This window comes from Taudactylus pleione, unplaced genomic scaffold, assembly GCF_031769625.1.
Source record: "Taudactylus pleione unplaced genomic scaffold, aTauple2 ptg000255l, whole genome shotgun sequence".
Taxonomy (NCBI): Eukaryota; Metazoa; Chordata; class Amphibia; order Anura; family Myobatrachidae; genus Taudactylus; species Taudactylus pleione.
This window is the reverse complement of record NW_028284657.1, coordinates 1,468,968-1,488,357: the sequence shown is the minus strand read 5'-3', so window position 1 is coordinate 1,488,357 and position 19,390 is coordinate 1,468,968.

The following is a 19,390-nucleotide window of genomic DNA, read 5'->3' as shown; positions in this document are numbered from 1 at the left end:
GAGCTCCCGCGGCTCCCACTGTGCATCCTTTGACCTGCCCTCCAGCCTCCCCCTGGCTCCTCCTGTGGGGGCGAGCGCTCCCTCCCCCCCGCCGGCGCCGTTTTACCCGCTGCTTGCCGGTGCCCTTTATCCTTGCCCTCGGGGTGCCCCCCTCACCTGCCAGGGCCCCCTGTGCTTGAGGGGCCCTCCCTGCCTCCCAGCAGTGGCCATTTCCCATGGCAGCCATTTTGCATCCCACCTTTGAAGTGGGATCCAGCCCCAGCGTTCATTCCCCAGGCTGTGTTTGCAGTTACGCTAGCATTTTCAGCCATATACTGGCCCTCATCCCGTCTTTTTCCTATTTGTTCTTTCTTCACCCCCTACAACCTGCTATTTCATGTCCCTTTCTCTACCTCACCCCCCCTCTTACTCACTCCAAACCCCACCCATTTCCCCCCCTTCTTACCTCAGGTTCATTGTTTCCTTGCTCTGTCACCGCCCAATTTTTGTTTCTGATCTGCTGCCCCTCCTTCCTCTGGCTATCTTAACTTTAACCTTCTTCCCTGCCTGCACCAAATAAAAAAAAAATCTCCAATTTGGACCCTGCTCCTCTTTTATGTATTCTGCTCCCTGTACTCCATCTTCCGCATTCATCCATTATCCTCCCACCCCCTGTTGGTCCCCTGTACCCTCCCTGCCTGCACCCCCGCTTCTGCACCAGGGGTTGCCACCATCCCAACCAAGCGGCAGATGCACCCCTGTCTTCGTGTCTTTAACACCCTGGTAGGTTTATCGTGGCAGGGCGTGCGATCATTCAAGTTTATTTAGTGGTCCTGTATGGGTTGCGCAAGTGTGTGCGAGTTAACATTGGCGTAGGTATGTATATAATTTTTTCTTTCTTTCCGTTTTTATTACATAGGTCGGGTGCTTGCTAGGGCCCAGGTTATGTACTGTAGGTAGGGAAGCGTATTTTGGAGGCACTTTCTTAGCTACATACCAAGGATGATTCTTATTTTGTACTTTTTCTTTATAGATCTTTGTCTTTGCTACTTGCTATCTTGTATACACGTATTTAGGGACATGTTAACTTGTTAAAAACTTCTATTTGGTTCCTGATATTTTCATCCGGGCAATGGGCCTCCTTGTGGGGTATGTAATTAGTATTTCTTTTTTACTTATTATAGCTCTAAGAACACTTTAAGGGGGGTTTAGCTCCCGACTTAGAGATTAGCTTCAAGGGAGGTAGTTAAGGCTCAGTCTCCATTTTGTTTGGATATTTTTTCTTTGTCGTTGGTATAGCCCCTCCTTGACAGGACGAACCGTAGTTTGCACTTGGTCGGGATTTATTACTGAGGTTGGTGGCCAATGTTGGGACGTAGGGGTTGCGGGGGCGAATTGAGGTGCTTTTCCTCATTCCCCTTCGCAGGATCTCTTTATCTCTATGGTGGGGTGGTCCCCACGCAGGTTGCGGATTAGTTTCAGTTAGTGCAGCATTCATTGCTTTCCTATACTTGGAGGTATCTTCTATTTTGTGTAGTTCCATTAATTATGCCATCCCCGTAGGTCCTTCAGAGCAGTTTCCACATTTGGACAATTTTTGGTTTTAGTTCGCAGTTTTGGTTATGTTTATGTTCTGGTTACGTTAATTCAGGGTCGGCTTTTCATTTGTTTTGCTCTCGGAGGCCGGCCAATGCATGGGGGTCGGCAGGTTTTCAGGTGAATTAGCAAATAAATGTTTGCCTTCGGGCGGTGCGGTTTCCAGCACCTATTTCGAGGAATCGATTTTCTCTTTTTTTGGTGTGTTCATGCCAGCACAGAACAGGTCAGTGTAGCACGTCATCTGTCCTGGTTTCTCTTCATAGGTACAGGAAGGAGTTTCGTCTTTTCGTACCTCCTCTTTTCTTCACAGCACCTTCTTTCCATGTTTTGGGGGTTTCAGTTGCACATGACATGATTGTAGGTTTTGTATCCTGTTTGTCTGTTGGTGTTTGAGATATATCGCGATAGCAGGTAATGGTTGTTTGGTAGGTTTTGTAGCATTCACATTAGACATTTAGGTTTCAAGTCTCAGTGGAAACACTTATAAAAAAAAAAGTGACTGGGTTTGTAAGTTGTTTGTTATAGTGCGGGTTGTTTATAGGTTTACACAGTTGGAGCAAGCACTTAGTTGTTTGCTTATAGTGCGGGTTGTTTATAGGTTTACACAGTTGGAGCGAGCACTTAGTTGTTTGTTTATAGTGCGGGTTGTTTATAGGTTTACACAGTTGGAGCGAGCACTTAGTTGTTTGCTTATAGTGCGGGTTGTTTATAGGTTTACACAGTTGGAGCGAGCACTTAGTTGTTTGCTTATAGTGCGGGTTGTTTATAGGTTTACACAGTTGGAGCGAGCACTTAGTTGTTTGCTTATAGTGCGGGTTGTTTATAGGTTTACACAGTTGGAGTGAGCACTTAGTTGTTTGTTTATAGTGCGGGTTGTTTATAGGTTTACACAGTTGGAGTGAGCACTTAGTTGTCTGTTTATAGTGCGGGTTGTTTATAGGTTTACACAGTTGGAGCGAGCACTTAGTTGTTTGCTTATAGTGCGGGTTGTTTATAGGTTTACACAGTTGGAGTGAGCACTTAGTTGTTTGCTTATAGTGCGGGTTGTTTATAGGTTTACACAGTTGGAGCGAGCACTTAGTTGTTTGTTTATAGTGCGGGTTGTTTATAGGTTTACACAGTTGGAGTGAGCACTTAGTTGTTTGCTTATAGTGCGGGTTGTTTATAGGTTTACACAGTTGGAGTGAGTACTTAGTTGTTTGCTTATAGTGCGGGTTGTTTATAGGTTTACACAGTTGGAGCGAGCACTTAGTTGTTTGCTTATAGTGCGGGTTGTTTATAGGTTTACACAGTTGGAGCGAGCACTTAGTTGTTGGGCCAGGTTTCTGTTTCAATTTAACGGTGAACTAATTCGGCCTCCAGTGGCAATTTGTGCTGCAAATTTATTTTTACCAATGTGGCTGGCTGGCCAGTATTTTTGGCTTTCAGATGTAGGGAAATGTTTCTGCGTGGTTTATTACGATGCACGTCTTGCGAGTAATTGTTGCTTTTGGATTCTTTCCCAATTTTCGTGGCCATATAAATATGGTCAGGGCTACTGAGTTTTTGGAATTATTTTTTAGTGCAAAAGAATTGGGTTTGGCTCATCTTATCAACAACCGAGGCTCGTGCTTTTGGCGTTTTCGTCATCGTTTATTTTTGTGTGTTCAGTGTCCGAAGTTTAGATTTCGTACATACAATTTGGCGCTGCAGTCTCTAGTTCCAATGATACCCGGGACGTAATCGCCGCCTGGCAATCTTGGCTATCTTCGGAGGGTAGTTTTTCAATCTTGAACAAGAATATCTATAAATCTGATGGCGCTAAAAAATTCCAATGTATCACATATAATTCGATCAAAATCACCCACAGTTTGCAGCAATGAAAGAGCTAACTGCAACCTCCAAAAAAAAGGGGTGGGGACCAAATATACAAATTATTGCGCTATACTTGAGGGTGTTAATGATCAAAAAATCCGGTCTGGTTTATAAACAATTTATTAGAAACATACACAGAATAATGACTAAAACATTTAAATACACATAAATGAAAAATAATTAAGGAATAAGTTATTAAAATTAAAATGAATAAATGAATACAATATACTCAACAAAAGTATTTAGCTTCAATAAGTATTAGAAAAGCACATATGCACTATTTATATGCTTGTGAATCATGTCCACTCTGTAAAATTGTATCAACTTAGCTGTTATTTGGTTTTCACATCAGCAGCTGGAGAAGTAAAAAAACTTATTATGTTGTTGAAATGTTGCAAAAAAAAAAAAGGGGGATAATTAATCAGTTTTGCTTCCCTGATAAGTAATTGTAGCGTTTATCACTGGCTGTGCACAAGCACAGTGATCATCACAATACAATCAATTAATAGCCACCAGAATAAGCTGCGGTGATTAGATAATGTGGTTACTAATCGGGGGGCGAATCTCAACCCTCAGTCCAACAGTGCCAGATCACTGATAAGTACAAATAGAGTCTAGCAATCCACAGTGAATAATACACTTACTGCGTCCTAACCGGACATGCCGTTTGTTCCAGCCTGGTAGCGTGACGGAGAATAATGTTCCCTACAGCGGGGATACTTTACTTTGCCTCAGCGAAATTCATTTGAATAGGCATCTAGATGTGTCAGTGCCTGTAGTAGATGTGTCAGTCCCTGTAGTAGATGTGTCAGTGCCTGTAGTAGATGTGTCAGTGGCTGTAGTAGATGTGTCAGTGGCTGTAGTAGATGTGTCAGTGCCTGTAGGAGATGTGTCAGTGCCTGTAGGAGATGTGTCAGTGCCTGTAGGAGATGTGTCAGTGCCTGTAGGAGATGTGTCAGTGCCTGTAGTAGATGTGTCAGTCCCTCTAGTAGATGTGTCAGTGCCTGTAGTAGATGTGTCAGTGCCTGTAGTAGATGTGTCAGTCCCTATAATAGATGTGTCAGTGCCTGTAGTACATGTGTCAGTGCCTGTAGAAGATGTGTCAGTGCCTGTAGTAGAAGTGTCAGTGCCTGTAGTACATGTGTCAGTGCCTGTAGTACATGTGTCAGTGCCTGTAGTAGATGTGTCAGTGCCTGTAGTAGATGTGTCAGTCCCTGTAGTACATGTGTCAGTGCCTGTAGCAGATGTGTCAGTGCCTGTAGTACATGTGTCAGTACCTGTAGTAGATGTGTCAGTCCCTGTAGTACATGTGTCAGTGCATGTAGTACATGTGTCAGTGCCTGTAGTAGATGTGTCAGTGCCTGTAGTGCATGTGTCAGTGCCTGTAGTACATGTGTCAGTGCCTGTTGTAGATGTGTCAGTGCATGTAGTAGATGTGTCAGTGCCTGTAGTAGATGTGTCAGTGCCTGTAGTAGATGTGTCAGTCCCTGTAGTAGATGTGTCAGTGCCTGTAGTAGATGTGTCAGTGCCTGTAGTAGATGTGTCAGTCCCTGTAGTAGATGTGTCAGTGCCTGTAGTAGATGTGTCAGTGCCTGTAGTAGATGTGTCAGTGCCTGTAGTACATGTGTCAGTGCCTGTAGTAAATGTGTCAGTGCCTGTAGTAGATGTGTCAGTCCCTGTAGTACATGTGTCAGTGCCTGTACCAGATGTGTCAGTGCCTGTAGTACATGTGTCAGTGCCTGTAGCAGATTTGTCAGTGCCTGTAGCACATGTGTCAGTGCCTGTAGTAGATGTGTCAGTCCCGGTAGTAGATGTGTCAGTGCCTGTAGTAGATGTGTCAGTGCCTGTAGTACATGTGTCAGTGCATGTAGTAGATGTGTCAGTTCTTGTAGTAGATGTGTCAGTGCCTGTAGCAGATGTGTCAGTGCCTGTAGTACCTGTGTCAGTGCCTGTAGCAGATTTGTCAGTGCCTGTAGCACATGTGTCAGTGCCTGTAGTAGATGGGTCAGTCCCGGTAGTAGATGTGTCAGTGCCTGTAGTACATGTGTCAGTGCATGTTGTAGATGTGTCAGTGCCTGTAGTAGGTGTCAGTGCCTGTAGGAGATGTGTCAGTGCCTGTTGTAGATGTGTCAGTGCCTGTAGTAGATGTGTCAGTCCCTGTAGTAGATGTGTCAGTGCCTGTAGTAGATGTGTCAGTGCCTGTAGTACATGTGTCAGTGGCTGTAGTACATGTGTCAGTGCCTGTAGTACATGTGTCAGTACCTGTAGTAGATGTGTCAGTCCCTGTAGTACATGTGTCAGTGCCTGTAGTAGATGTGTCAGTGCCTGTAGTACATGTGTCAGTGCCTGTAGTAGATGTGTCAGTGCCTGTAGTAGATGTGTCAGTGCCTTTAGTACATGTGTCAGTGCCTGTAGTACATGTGTCAGTGCCTGTAGTAGATGTGTCAGTGCCTGTAGTAGATGTGTCAGTGCCTGTAGTAGATGTGTCAGTGCCTGTAGTACATGTGTCAGTGCCTGTAGTACATGTGTCAGTGCCTGTAGTACATGTGTCAGTGCCTGTAGTACATGTGTCAGTGCCTGTAGTAGATGTGTATGTGCCTGTAGTATGTCTGACCTGACAGTCAGTGTGCCGTAAGAGAGCAAGGGCTGGCGTGTCCAATCATGTCTCCATAAGTCCCGTCAGTGCCAGAATATGTAGCTGGTAGTTACCAGTGGTAATACCCGTTAATGATATTGGATCAGAACCTCTATACACACCTTCCTATACCTCCTAATATCCTGCCTATACCTTCTAATGATGATGCTAATTTGCGTACACAGTCAGTCCATAAATAAAGACTTAGACGTGGAATCTGTGGTTCCAAAGCACAAGTGTTATTCAGGAAAAAGTTAAGACAGTTACACGCAATTGATCAAGACACAATTTAGGCGCAAAAGGAAATAATACAGACCCAAGTACAGTATACATACGCAGTTCTTCCGGACCCGGAGTTAGGCATTAGCAAGAGACCCCTAGTCATACAGCATTCAGCATGAAGACTAAAAACTAGCGTTCGGGCACACATATTTATACCCCCCCAGAATAAACAGGACAATAGGGAAGTTTGTTGCTGATATCATTGGTTCCCAGGGGAGAAGCATCTGTTACAGCACATTTAACAGGCTGGTTCAAATAGACTCTCCCTGGCTCTAACAGCTGGGGATCTTTCTATTCACGCCCCCTGCAACATCCTAACAGTTGTTCCTAAAATATACATTTTGTTGCTTGTAGGCTCTGCGATCCATAACTTGAGTTTGCATGATGCGACCTCCCCACCGATAACACCGGAATACTGTAAAAAGAATACGCATCAGTACAAAACCAAACACAACTTGTTTAGCATGTATAATACCTTAGATATCAAATATCTTTATTTCTCAGCTTTTAAATTAATTGAACAAACTTAAATCATACACTTTAAAGCTTAATGAACCTTATGTGTGAATATGTAATGTGTGGGTATTCAGGGTTTGATATAAGGATGCTAGTTAACTTGGGGCAGACTCGTGCACATAAAGCTAATAATACAGCGGTTTCATACAAAGTCTTATGCATTCGCTAATATGCGACTTGTTAACAGCGCAATTGTGAGTATTAATGTGTGTATGAGAAATAATGAAAGATGCAATCGCATGTTGCTAATAGTAATATCGCCACATGCACTAAAGGGTAAGTTTATCTAAAATGGTGCTTAGGCGGCCATTCTCAAAATGGCATCTTGCGATCTTATTTCCAAAATGGAGTCTTGCGGCCAGTCGCAAGATGGCGTCGCTGCGATTAAATTTCAAACTGAACTTGTCTCAGCCAATTATTCAGCTTCGACATTAAATGATGGTATTTCCTAGCTCAGAGTTGTAATGCAGTTCTGTATCTACCTCGGTATACATATTGTCATTTCTGACCACCATCATAGTTTCATTCTTTCGTTTCACTCTGTTCTTACATTTTCCACACTTCAACACAATAGGAACACAACGGACGCATATGCCAATTATTGTGATGACAATCAGTATAAGGATTAAGAATTTGCCTATGCTGGCGATCACTTCCTGGACCCATTCCCCTAGACCTGAGAACCATTTCACTGGGTTCAGCCTTGACACCCATCCTTCTATCTATTCCCCTACTTCAGCCACTGAAGCATTATGGTTCTTTCGAAATTCCCATTTTAGCTGCAGGATCTCATCCATCTTCCGGTCTATCACCTCCTTGGGGTCACTGGTATCATTGGTGACATAGGTGCAACATTTCACTCCAAATTGGGTGGCCAAGGTTACGCAATATCCTCTAGTAACAGCAGTTAAATAATTCAACACTAGCCTATGTTGCACCAGTTCTTTCTTGTGCGCTTGCAATTCTCTCCCTGTATACCTGAATGTGTCATCTTACATCTCGGTGATATTATCTATTAATTTAGCAAGTTCCTGGATATATCTAAAATTTAATGTACCCCGAGCGATCCTGGTGGGGTCCAATGCGACCAGAACTTGAAAGCCAGTTGTCTCACTGATTAACTGAGTGGCTTTATGTATATCACCAGGTACCATATTTCTTTTGCCTCTGTGTTCATATTGTGTGTGAAGATATGGTGACGGTGTGTTTTTATGTATTCCCAGCATTTCTACATGTGTGAGGGTCATAACTTCTGGGACTACTCTTCCCAGGTAACACATAGCTTCGGAATTCGGGGAGAGCCATTTATACGCTTTTCTTCCACAGATGAAATATACATTATCAGGGAGAACATAAGGAATGGTATGCATCAGTATCATTAAGCACATTTCCCTTGCAAACAATCCTATTTCTGGTTCCTCCATCTGGTATATGCAAGTTTCTGGCTGTATTTTTTTACCACAATAACCATTTGGAACCTTACCAATAATTTCTTTGGTGGAACTCAATGTATACCGATACCTAAAATGTTTCCCACCAGACTTAATGGAGCGTAACAGATCATGGTTTATGGACTCATTATCAGCTCTTTGTGAGAAGGTCATCGTCTGATTATTCCCCGTCACTTCCCAACTCCCGGGTTTATTGGGGTTGGTTATGTTTAGACACAAAAATGATCTATCTACTTGTAATTGATAGAGTTTGAAATGAGGTGGTTTGGATGAGAGGAATTTTCCATCCAATGTTTTCCCTTTTTGTAATTCTAAAATTTCCGTGATATTCAGCGGAAATGGCACCAACCCTACATTATGCTGTCCCTGTGGCACATGTGAACACACCCAGCAATCAGTTTGATTTAACACTTTGCCTACCATCCTATGATAATCCTCTAGAGGATACCCACCCCAGTATGGATTATATTTAGGTTGGCACCATTGGATACAGTTCTCATCAACTAGGGACCCACAAAGCTCACAAACACAGGAATCTTCAGATGATAAACCTCCACACCTTCCCCGAGTATCTGGAATGACAGCTCTCTTAACAATAACAGTACTAAGATTGGTCAGACACTCCCCTGATTGGCATTGCACTCCTCCTGTCTCCACTCCATCAGCACTGCCATCAGCTCCTGTTTCCTCAACTGGTCCCCCATCACAGACACTGGATATCCCCGAACTGACTAGGATGGTGAACACTCTAAAAGAGAATATGAAAATGAACACAGCAGAAGCCCCATCCACTTTAACAACAAGTCCTGCAAAATTTCTCTCAGTTCAGGTATCTCACTACGACCTTTTCAATCCTCCCGGAACAAGCTCGCGAGCGACAGGTCCACACTATCAGCCTTGTCTCCAACTTGTTTCTCCACTGGTTGATTTACCTTTTTGCAGTGAGTGCAATGGACCCAGGTATCTCTCTCGGCCACCTTCAAAGATGTAGTACTTGTCAGCAGCACCTGGTATGGACCTTCCCAGCAATCAGTCAAACAACCTGAATGCAAGAAATTTCTGATCATAACATATTCTCCTGGTTCAACATCATGACAGTTAGTTTCAGGCATATCATTAGACAACAATTTCAGTTTCTGCTGCTGCTGTTGCTTTAACTGCTTACTCATTGATATAAGATACTTTACAGTTACCTCGTTGTTACCCTTCAAGTCTTCCTGAGGACTTATAATCAAATTAGGTTGTCTACCGAATAGTATTTCAAATGGGGACAGATTTAGAGGGGGTCTAGGAGTGGTCCTTATGCTATGTAGGACCAAAGGTAACGCTTCTGGCCATCCTAGTCCAGTCTCTGCCATAATTTTACTTAATTTATTTTTAATAATCCCGTTCATCCTCTCTACCTTGGCACTGGCTTGCGGTCGGTAGGGGGTATGAAGTCGGCTATTAATACCCATCAGCTTACACATATTTTGGAACACATCACCTGTGAAATGAGTACCCCTGTCACTTTCGATGATCTTAGGGATACCGTACCTGCATACAAATTCCTGGACTATTTTCTTGGCAGTAAACGCAGCAGAATTAGTGGCCACTGGGTAGGCCTCAACCCAGTTACAAAATAAGTCTGTGCACACTAATACATACTTAAGGTTCCTGCAGGGTGGTAATTGGATGAAATCAACTCGTATCACCTGGAAAGGTCCATCAGTCGGTGGAATGTTGGATGGTTTGGTAGGGATCGCTTTCCCTATGTTCTTTCTCAAGCAGGTCAGAAAGGACATTGCTATCTTCTCTGCTTGTGAAGAAAAACCTGGTGCGCACCAGTATGCCCTCACCAATTTGCACATACCCTGTTTACCCAGATGAGTTAGACCATGTGCTGCCTTAGCCAGGCTGGGGTAATATGCCTTGGGGGCTACTGGCTTACCATGTCCGTCCCTCCAGAGCCCAGAGGACTCTTGCCCACATCCCTTGGACTTCCAAATGGATTTTTCATGAATTAAACACAAACTTTGCATCTCAATTAATTTCAGCATATCAATAGTTTGGAATTACATAATTGTTTCAGTTGGAGAAAACATTTTTAACCCTGCTGCCCATTTTGCAGCTTCGTCAGCTCTGTTGTTGCCCAGTGACACTGGGTCATCCTCACATGTGTGGGCTTTGCATTTAATTACTGCCACTGCCTTGGGCAGTTGGATTGCTTCTAAAAGATGTTTTATGTGTCGGGAATGTGCAACTGGTGTGCCTGCTGCTGTCATAAAATTTCTCAGACACCATAGAGCCCCAAAATCATGCACCACCCCGAACGCGTACCTCGAGTCAGTGTAAATGTTAGCAGATTTGCCTGCTGTCAGTTCACATTCTCTAGTCAGTGCTACTAACTCTGCCACCTGGGCTGAGTGAGGAGGACCGAGAGGTTTAGCTTCTATGATGTCTGTGTCATTTACAACAGCATAACCTGTACATAATTCACATGTCTGTTTGTCTATGACAACTCCCATCCGTATAAAAAGATACATCCACATTCTCTAAAGGTGTGCCATGTATGTCAGGTCTAGCAGTAAAGGTCTGATTCAGATATGTCATACAATCGTGCGTATCATTATGTCTGCCGAACTCACCTCCCACCAGCAACTCCTCTCCTTCCACCCTTTGTACATCATGTTGTACATATGGTAGGTATGTTGTTGGATTCAGTGTACTGCAATGTTTAACAGTAATATTTGCAGGAGCGATTAGAGCTAGTTCCCATTTGGTGAACCTAGCCGAGGAGACGTGTCTGGTTTGAGCTGAGTTCAACAGAGCAGATACAGCATGGGGAGTGTAGACAATCTTATCAAGGCCCAATACTACGTCCTCACTTTTACTCATCAATAGAGTGGTAGATGCTACACTTCTCAAACAGGTGGGGAGTGATCTTGGTACCGTGTCCAATTGGGCACTGTAGTATGCTACGGGCCTACTGGCATCACCATGTTTTTGTGTAAGGACACCTGCAGCACAACCATCGGCTTCCGTACAATACAAATCAAAGGTTTTTCATAATCGGGTATTCCCAATGCAGGAGCTTTTGTCAGGCTATCCTTAAGATTAAGGAAAGCCTGCTCCGATTCCTCTGTGTGTATGACATGTTCGGGCTTTGAGGAATAGACTAGTGCCTGTAAAGGTAAGGCCAGAATAGAAAAACCTGGCATCCACACTCTACAATATCCACACATTCCCAAGAAGGTACAAATTTGCTATTGATTCTGCGGCAGTGTCATGTTTTGTATGGCCTGGATTCTATCTGTTGTAAGGTGTCGTAACCCCTGGGTTAGGCAGTGTCCCAAAAATTTTACTCTGGATTGGCATGGTTGTAGCTTGTCCTTAGCCACCTTGTGTCCTGTATGCGAGAGATGAAGTAACAAAAGTTTAGTATCATTAAAACATGACATAAACGAGTCAGAACATAGCAATAAATTGTCCACATATTGAATTAGAACAGATCCATTGGCAGGTTGAAAAGATTGTAAACAGTCGTGCAATGCCTGGGAGAAGATACTGGGGCTGTCTATGAAATCTTGGGGTAATCGTGTCCATGTATATTGCACACCTCTGTATGTGAATGCGAATAGGTAATGACAGTCAGGATGGAGAGGCACAGAGAAGAAAGCAGAACAAAGGTCAATGACAGTGAAATGGGTTGCATTTGGTGGGATCTGCATCAGGATGACAGCTGGATTTGGCACTACAGGGAATTGGCTCTCTACTACCTTATTAACACCTCTAAGGTATTGCACCAGCCTATAACCCCTCCCACCACTCTTAATTACTGGAAAGATGGGACTGTTGGCTACACTAGCTGTACGAACTAAAATTCCCTGTTGCAATAATCGCTCAATTATTGGAAATACCCCTAATTCTACCTCCTGTTTTAGTGGGTACTGGGGAAATTTTGGAGCTTGCCTACCACTTTTTAAGTTTACCATTACAGGGCTTACATTTGCCATTAATCTAGTGTCCTGTCCATCCTTAGTCCAAAGAGAATTTGGAATTAGGGACAACATTTCATCTACTTGTGATGGATTTTCTTTTAAAACTGTAGAGTGATATATTATCCTTTGAGGAGTGTCTAACATTTCCCACACCTCGTATACCATTCTCCATGGGATATCTAAATATACACCGTCAGGGGTGCAATATATTACACATCCCATTTTACATAACAAGTCTCTTCCCATTAGGTTAGTAGGAGTCGCAGCAGCCAGAAGGAAAGAATGTCTGGTATGCAATGGCCCAATAGTAACCTCTGTGGACTTTGTTAAAGGATAACGTTCCACTTTACCTGTTACAACCATTGTTGGTACTGTCTCATTGGTCACCTGTAAATTAATGGGAGATTTCACCACTGACCTGGTCGCCCCTGTGTCTACAAGAAAAGGATATTCAGTACCAGCTACATCAACCATCATGACCGGTTCTTCCCTAGTACTTCCCGTTAACCTGACTATCTGTAGACTACAGGTATGACCTGACCCCTAGCGTTGGCTACCATTCTCCAGTAAAGCATTTACGGCTACAATTGGAGCTGGTGCCTGCTGAACATTTGCTGGCCTCTGTGCATATACTTTATGGGGATATCTAGGTCTTCCCTGATGTGGGAACCCTACTCCTTTTACTTTACAGTTTCTACTTAAGTGTCCTGTTTGTTTACAGTTAAAACATGTTTGTGTTTCGGGTGAAGTCATGTGTTGTTGTGAGGTTTGTGCAGAGGGTAAAGGTGGTGGATATGGGTAAGGATAGGCAGGGTAAGGGTATTGTGGGGGATAAGAAGTTGGTGGATAGCCTGGGACCTGTGGTTGCATCGGGATAGTGGGATAGAGTTATGTTTGTTGTTGCGTGGGGTTAGTGAGAGCACATACTTGTTCAGACATGAGTGTGTGTGCAAGTGCAAATGTGTCTGTTGGCTGTGATGTTACTGTCATTCCCTCCAGAGCTTGTATACTGACAGCCATTAGTTTTTTGCTCTGGGCTTCTCTCTTTTTGGAGATGTTTTTATCATGTTCAATGGCGGTTTCTATGAGGGTATCTATTGTGAGTCCCCGCCAGCCAGGCTGTGAGGTCTGAAGCTGAGTTTTTAAACTCTCTTTCAGACCATCCACAAGTACTGTGACTATCATCCCCTGGTGGTGAAGGCTATCTTTAATATCCTCTATCCCAGTGTACTGGGTGATAGCCTGCAGAGCCCAATCACAATAATCTTCTGCAGTCTCATTCTCTTTCTGTTTAATGGTGAAAATTTTGTTCCAGTTAACTACTACTGGAAAATATATACCCAATTGAGTTACAATGCGGGAAATGTTACCTTGGTTTACTTGGTCTTTTAAGGGAACATCACCATCCAATACACAATCCGTGATAAATTTTGTCACGTCGGTATTGCGTAGCAGACAGGCCCTTAACACCACATGCCAATCTTTATTGGTGGGCTCATGTGAACTACCCAAATTTCTCAAAAATCTTTGAGATTTGGCTAATTCCTTTTTGGGATCGGGGAAATCATTTATGATGGAATTTAGTTCTGCTCTTGTCCAAGGACAATGCATTACTACTTCCCTCGTGGGCACTACACCATTTGCATCTGCATTTCCATTTGGAACAGTTATTGTCCGAATGGGATGCAGACCGGTAGCGCTGCTACCTTTGACCTGGTTACCTGGCTGGGGGTTTAGTCTGCTGCTGCTACGTATGGTATTAACAACTTCCTCTATGGGTGCAGAGGGCACTAACACTACCCTTGCTGTCGTGATTGTGGTGATGCAGCATCCATCATCTGTACAGCAAGGGAAATGGCAGACATTACAATAGGCTCATCATCCGCATCATGAACATGTTCTTTATAGTTGCTTAAGAGAGGGTACAAGTTGCTTGTTACATTTTTATGGGTATTTTTGGTAACTGTACTTGCACCTCCATTCACATAAGGTGGGGGAGGTGAGTGTGAACTGCTGGCAATACTCTCCACGATGCTACCTTGCTGCACGTGTGCGCCATTTTGCAGCTCGCCCATATTGCAATTTAGCGTTGCGGATGTATTTTCTGGCAATGCGCTCACGACGCTAGTTTCCTTCATTTGCACATTTTTAAGCCACGCATCCCCTTCATGCTGCCACAGTTTTAAACATTCAAAATACTTAACCTTTTTCTCTCTGGAGCGCATCAAACTGATGTGATCCCGGATATTGTCTAACACATTTTTATCAAAACTACCAATTCTGGGAAACGGTCTAACACTCTTCCTTGTCATATTAAACCATAAATCACAATACCTTATTGCAAAAGTACCATACTTAGTATGCATGATTCGACGGGCTGATCTGATCGGCGCCTCCATTAGCAGCACATCATTGCCTAACATCTCTACTGTTTGCATGGCTCCCATTCTGAGACAACTCCTACACTTTTCAATAAAGATTTAAACCGGTGAAAGACAATCAAGATACTTTCACTTACCTGTGGATGATTTAAGTCGGCGGCGCCCCCACACCTGGATAAGATTTAGTAAGATTTACATGTCATCTACTCTCACGCACCTCTCTACAACAAAGACAACATGTACACCTGCTACTGTGTATAGAACGGTAAAGCTGCTTACCGAGCGGCTAGACTAACCCTTGCACCTAGCCCTTAAGGATCATATGATACCCTTAACTTTGTTCAACAAATATTCACTGTTACACACTTTTTTCCTGCGCAGAAAAATACACATTAACCAAGATATTGGTAATAGAAAAAAAAACTGTAAACCTCAATGGTTTTGTTTAAACACGTGGCAGCACAACCGGAAGTACGTATACGCTATTGTGCGACAAGTCGCATACACAATAATGCGACTACCACACAACCGTATAATGGCTTTTTAACTGCGTACACAAAAGTGTTTTTTTTTTCTATGCGCAAACCTGTGACTTAGCCATGTACTCAGTACTGCAACACCCCTTTAAACGTAAGGTTCTGTCAACAGAGGAAAACACTTTTTCCTCTTGTCCCTGGATTCTAGTCAGCTTCCTTGATTCACATGGAGACGGACAGTGATCTTTCAGCACAAAGCGGTTGCTGGCAAACCCTGCATGTGGCCACTCCACCCTTTGCTGAAATATCGATGGACGTATGTACCGTGTGAGTAGGTAAGTGACTTCACTACAAGCCTCCAACTAATGATACTGGATCAGAACCTCTATACACACCTTCCTATACCTCCTAATATCCTGCCTATACCTTCTAAGGATGACGCTAATTTGCGTACGCAGTCAGACCGTAAATAAAGACTTAGACGTGGAATCTATTGTTCCAAAGCACAAGTGTTATTCAGGTAAAATTTCAGACAGTTACACACAATTGATCCATACACAATTTAGGCGCAAAAGGAAATAATACAGACCCAAGTACAGTATACATACGCAGCGCTTCTGGACCCGGAGATAGGCATCAGCAAGAGACCCCTAGTCATACAGTATTCAGCACGAAGACTAAAAACTAGCATTCGGGCACACATATTTATACTCACCCAGAATAAACAGGACGATAGGGAAGTTTGTTGCTGATGTCATTGGTTCCCAGGGGAGAAGCATCTGTTACAGCACATTTAACAGGTTGGTTCAAATAGACTCTCCCTGCCTCTAACAGCTGGGGATCTTTCTCTTCACGCCCCTTGTAACATCCTAACAGTTGTTCCTGAAATATACATTTTGTTGCTAGTATGCTCTGCAATCCATAACTTGAGTTTGCATGATGCGATCTCCCCACTGATAACAACGGAATACTGTAAAAAGAGTACGCATCAGTACAACTCCAAACACGACTTGTTTAGCATGTATAATACCTTAGTTATCAAATACCTTTATTTCTCAGCATTTAAACTAACTGAACCAACTTAAATCCTACACTTTAAAGCTTATTGAACCATATGTGTGAATATGTAATGCGTGGGTATTCAGGGTTTGATATAAGGACGCTAGTTAACTTGGGGCAGACTCGTGCGCATAAAGCTAATAATACAGCGGTTTCATACAAAGTCCTAAGCATTCGCTAATATGCAACTAGTTAACAGCGCAATTGTGAGTATTAATGTGTGTATGAGAAATGATGTAAATGCAATCGCATGTTGCTAATAGTAATATCGCCACATGTACTAAAGGGTAAGTTTATCTAAAATGGCGCTTAGGCGGCCATTCGCAAAATGGTGTCTTGCAATCTTATTTCCAAAATGGAGTCTTGCGGCCAGTCGCAAGATGGCATCGCTGCGATTAAATTTCAAACTGAACTTGTCTCAGCCAACAATTCAGCTTTGACACCGTCAGTGCTGGAATATGCGGCTGGTAGTTACCGGTGGTAATACCCATCAGTGCCGGAATATGCTGCTGGTAGTTACCGGTGGTAATATCCGTCAGTGCCGGAATATGCGTCTGGTAGTTACCGTTGGTAATACCCGTCAGTGCTGGAATATGCTGCTGGTAGTTACCGGTGGTAATACCCGTCAGTGCCGGAATATGCTGCTGGTAGTTACCGGTGGTAATACCCGTCAGTGCCGGAATATGCGTCTGGTAGTTACCGGTGGTAATACCCATCAGTGCCGGAATATGCGGCTGGTAGTTACCGGTGGTAATACCCGTCAGTGCCGGAATATGCGTCTGGTAGTTACCGGTGGTGATACCTGTCAGTGCTGGAATATGCAGCTGGTAGTTACCGGTGGTGATACCCGTCAGTGCTGGAATATGCGGCTAATGATTGCCAGCAGTCATGCAGAGCAGGTAGATAGGTAGAGCCCAGGTACTTGCGCATTTCGCTTCATTCATGAAGGTTCATCAGAGTTTTTCAATCTTGCTTTACTTCTTTGTTTTGTACCAGTCATGTCAGGGTGGGTCCAAAGCCTCTGCGCTGGCGACATCGGTGTGGTTCCCTTCTATTGTAAGCTTTAAGGTATTTATGACAAACCCAGTCATTTATTTAATGTTGGGCTATGGGTTCCCCGCTTACGTCGTCCCCTTTCATGTGCAGCTTTTTATGCCATTGCTTTTGGTTCGGTCAGGTATCTTCTTACATTTGAACATTTCAGCTGCCTTTAGTTGGTTGCTTCCAATGAGGCATCTTCATTGTTAGGGATTTTGTTTACAGATATTGTTATAAGGAGATCAGTGGTGCTTTCCAAGTTGTCGGTGGGCAAAAGAGACCAAACAGGTGGGGTTGGATAGTTTACTTTTCTCAGAATTCAGAATAATTATTTGCCTGATACACCTTACAGTGCATTATTGATGTGGCATTCCGCAAGTAGAACACAAGGGTGGTTTACATGCCAATCTTACCCTGCCTACCATATTTCAATTAGAACACAAGTGCGGTTTAAAGACCAAGGTCGCTTCTATGCTTCAGCTTTTAGTACTCATTCCTTTCAAATGGGGGGCAGCTATTGGTGCAGCGATTGCAGGGGCATAACCTGCAGAGTTTAGAATGTTCAATCGGCTTCCTGTTGAGAAATATACCCATTGCAGCTAGGGCTAGTTGCGCACCAGGTGCCAACCTGAAACGTTGTTTGCCAACCAATCGTTGAATGTCTAGCATTCAACAATTGGGGGTGGTGAAGGGATTTTTTATTTTTTCCTCCCAGGAGCCTTGGTGTGATGCTCATGGTACAGAACTTTGTTGCTCACTGGGAGTGCAGCAGTTGACAGTTTGGTTGAGAATGACGTGCGCGGTTTGGGGTAGAATTTTGTGCTTGATTTTCTAGTGTCCTCGGTGGCTTGATAGGATGTGCCTGACTAGGGGGTGTTGCCTGTCAGGAGCAATGATGTGCGACAGCAGAAAGGTGCGAGGTGATCGTTCATGGTGAGAAATTTTTTTGGGATAAATGCCGAATGGAAGGATTGTGTGATCTGTATGGTGTATGATTTGACTTGGAGAGTTGTGTGTAAGATGGGTGCGTAAGACTGACATGGTGCGTTAAACACGGTGAGGAAGAAGGTGAATGTCAGAAGCCTGTCATGCTGTGTCACTGGGTGGCTTGGTTGTGAGTCATAGCTTTTAGTTGGGGATTTAACTCGATATTTGTGAGCCTGATTGAGGGCATCTTGATGACTTGGATTCAGTTTGCTAATTAAGGAATTCTTGTTCTGGGCTAGGTCGTGTTGGGTGGCGGGCCAGTTTCCTTTGGAGTCTAGCTTTGGCGGGAGTACGCTGCAGCTCAGTGGCTTTATGTGGCGTAAGATACGTTGTGGGGGCACTTGCCCTCGATGAACCTGGCAAATTTGTCCTGCTCCGCACGGGTGGACCCGGGCGCTTTTGTACGAAAGAGTCTTGGATTGGCCCAGGAGGGAAGTGGGACCCTCGCAGCGTTAGTGCATCTAGAGAGGGGACGTTTCAGTCGTTCCCCGAGTATTTGAGCAAAGTAAAAGCTAGAACTGAGTCTGCAGCGTCTCGTTGCCACCCTGGTTAGGTTAATTAATTAATTCATTATAAATAAAAGCTGTGACCTTTTAGCCAAGCTCTTGTTGTCTGTGTCGTTATTTATTAGTTTAATCTAAGTAAGCTATACAAGGTTGTTAGGGGTTAGAAGCAATAAACCAATGTATATCTTATGGTTTAAAAAAACATATTGTTACAAACATACAGCACAATCGATAAGGTGGAAATTACAAGTAAAAATACATATTGACTTAATATTGAAAGGCCAAATTATTTGGTGTACAGTTTATGCTTATGAATGCAACATGCAGGTATTTAAAAGGGACAACACAATGTAACAACAACAAAGTCCTCTGAAAATAAAGAACAATAATACACTTAGGAAACCAAACTATTATTACATTTAGAGAAGACGCATTTCAGCAAACATGTGATAAATGACACTTACCAGTAAAGTGCTCCACAATGAGATTCTGCCTCACCTGTCTTCCAGTCTCTGTGCTCACGCTGTCACCTGATGTGTCCAGAAATCCAGCCTGCTCGCTGTCCTCCACATAATCAGCAGATAAAGACCACTGCAAACACATATTATGCAAAATACAGCAGCAGAGCACAATATCTGACACTTTAT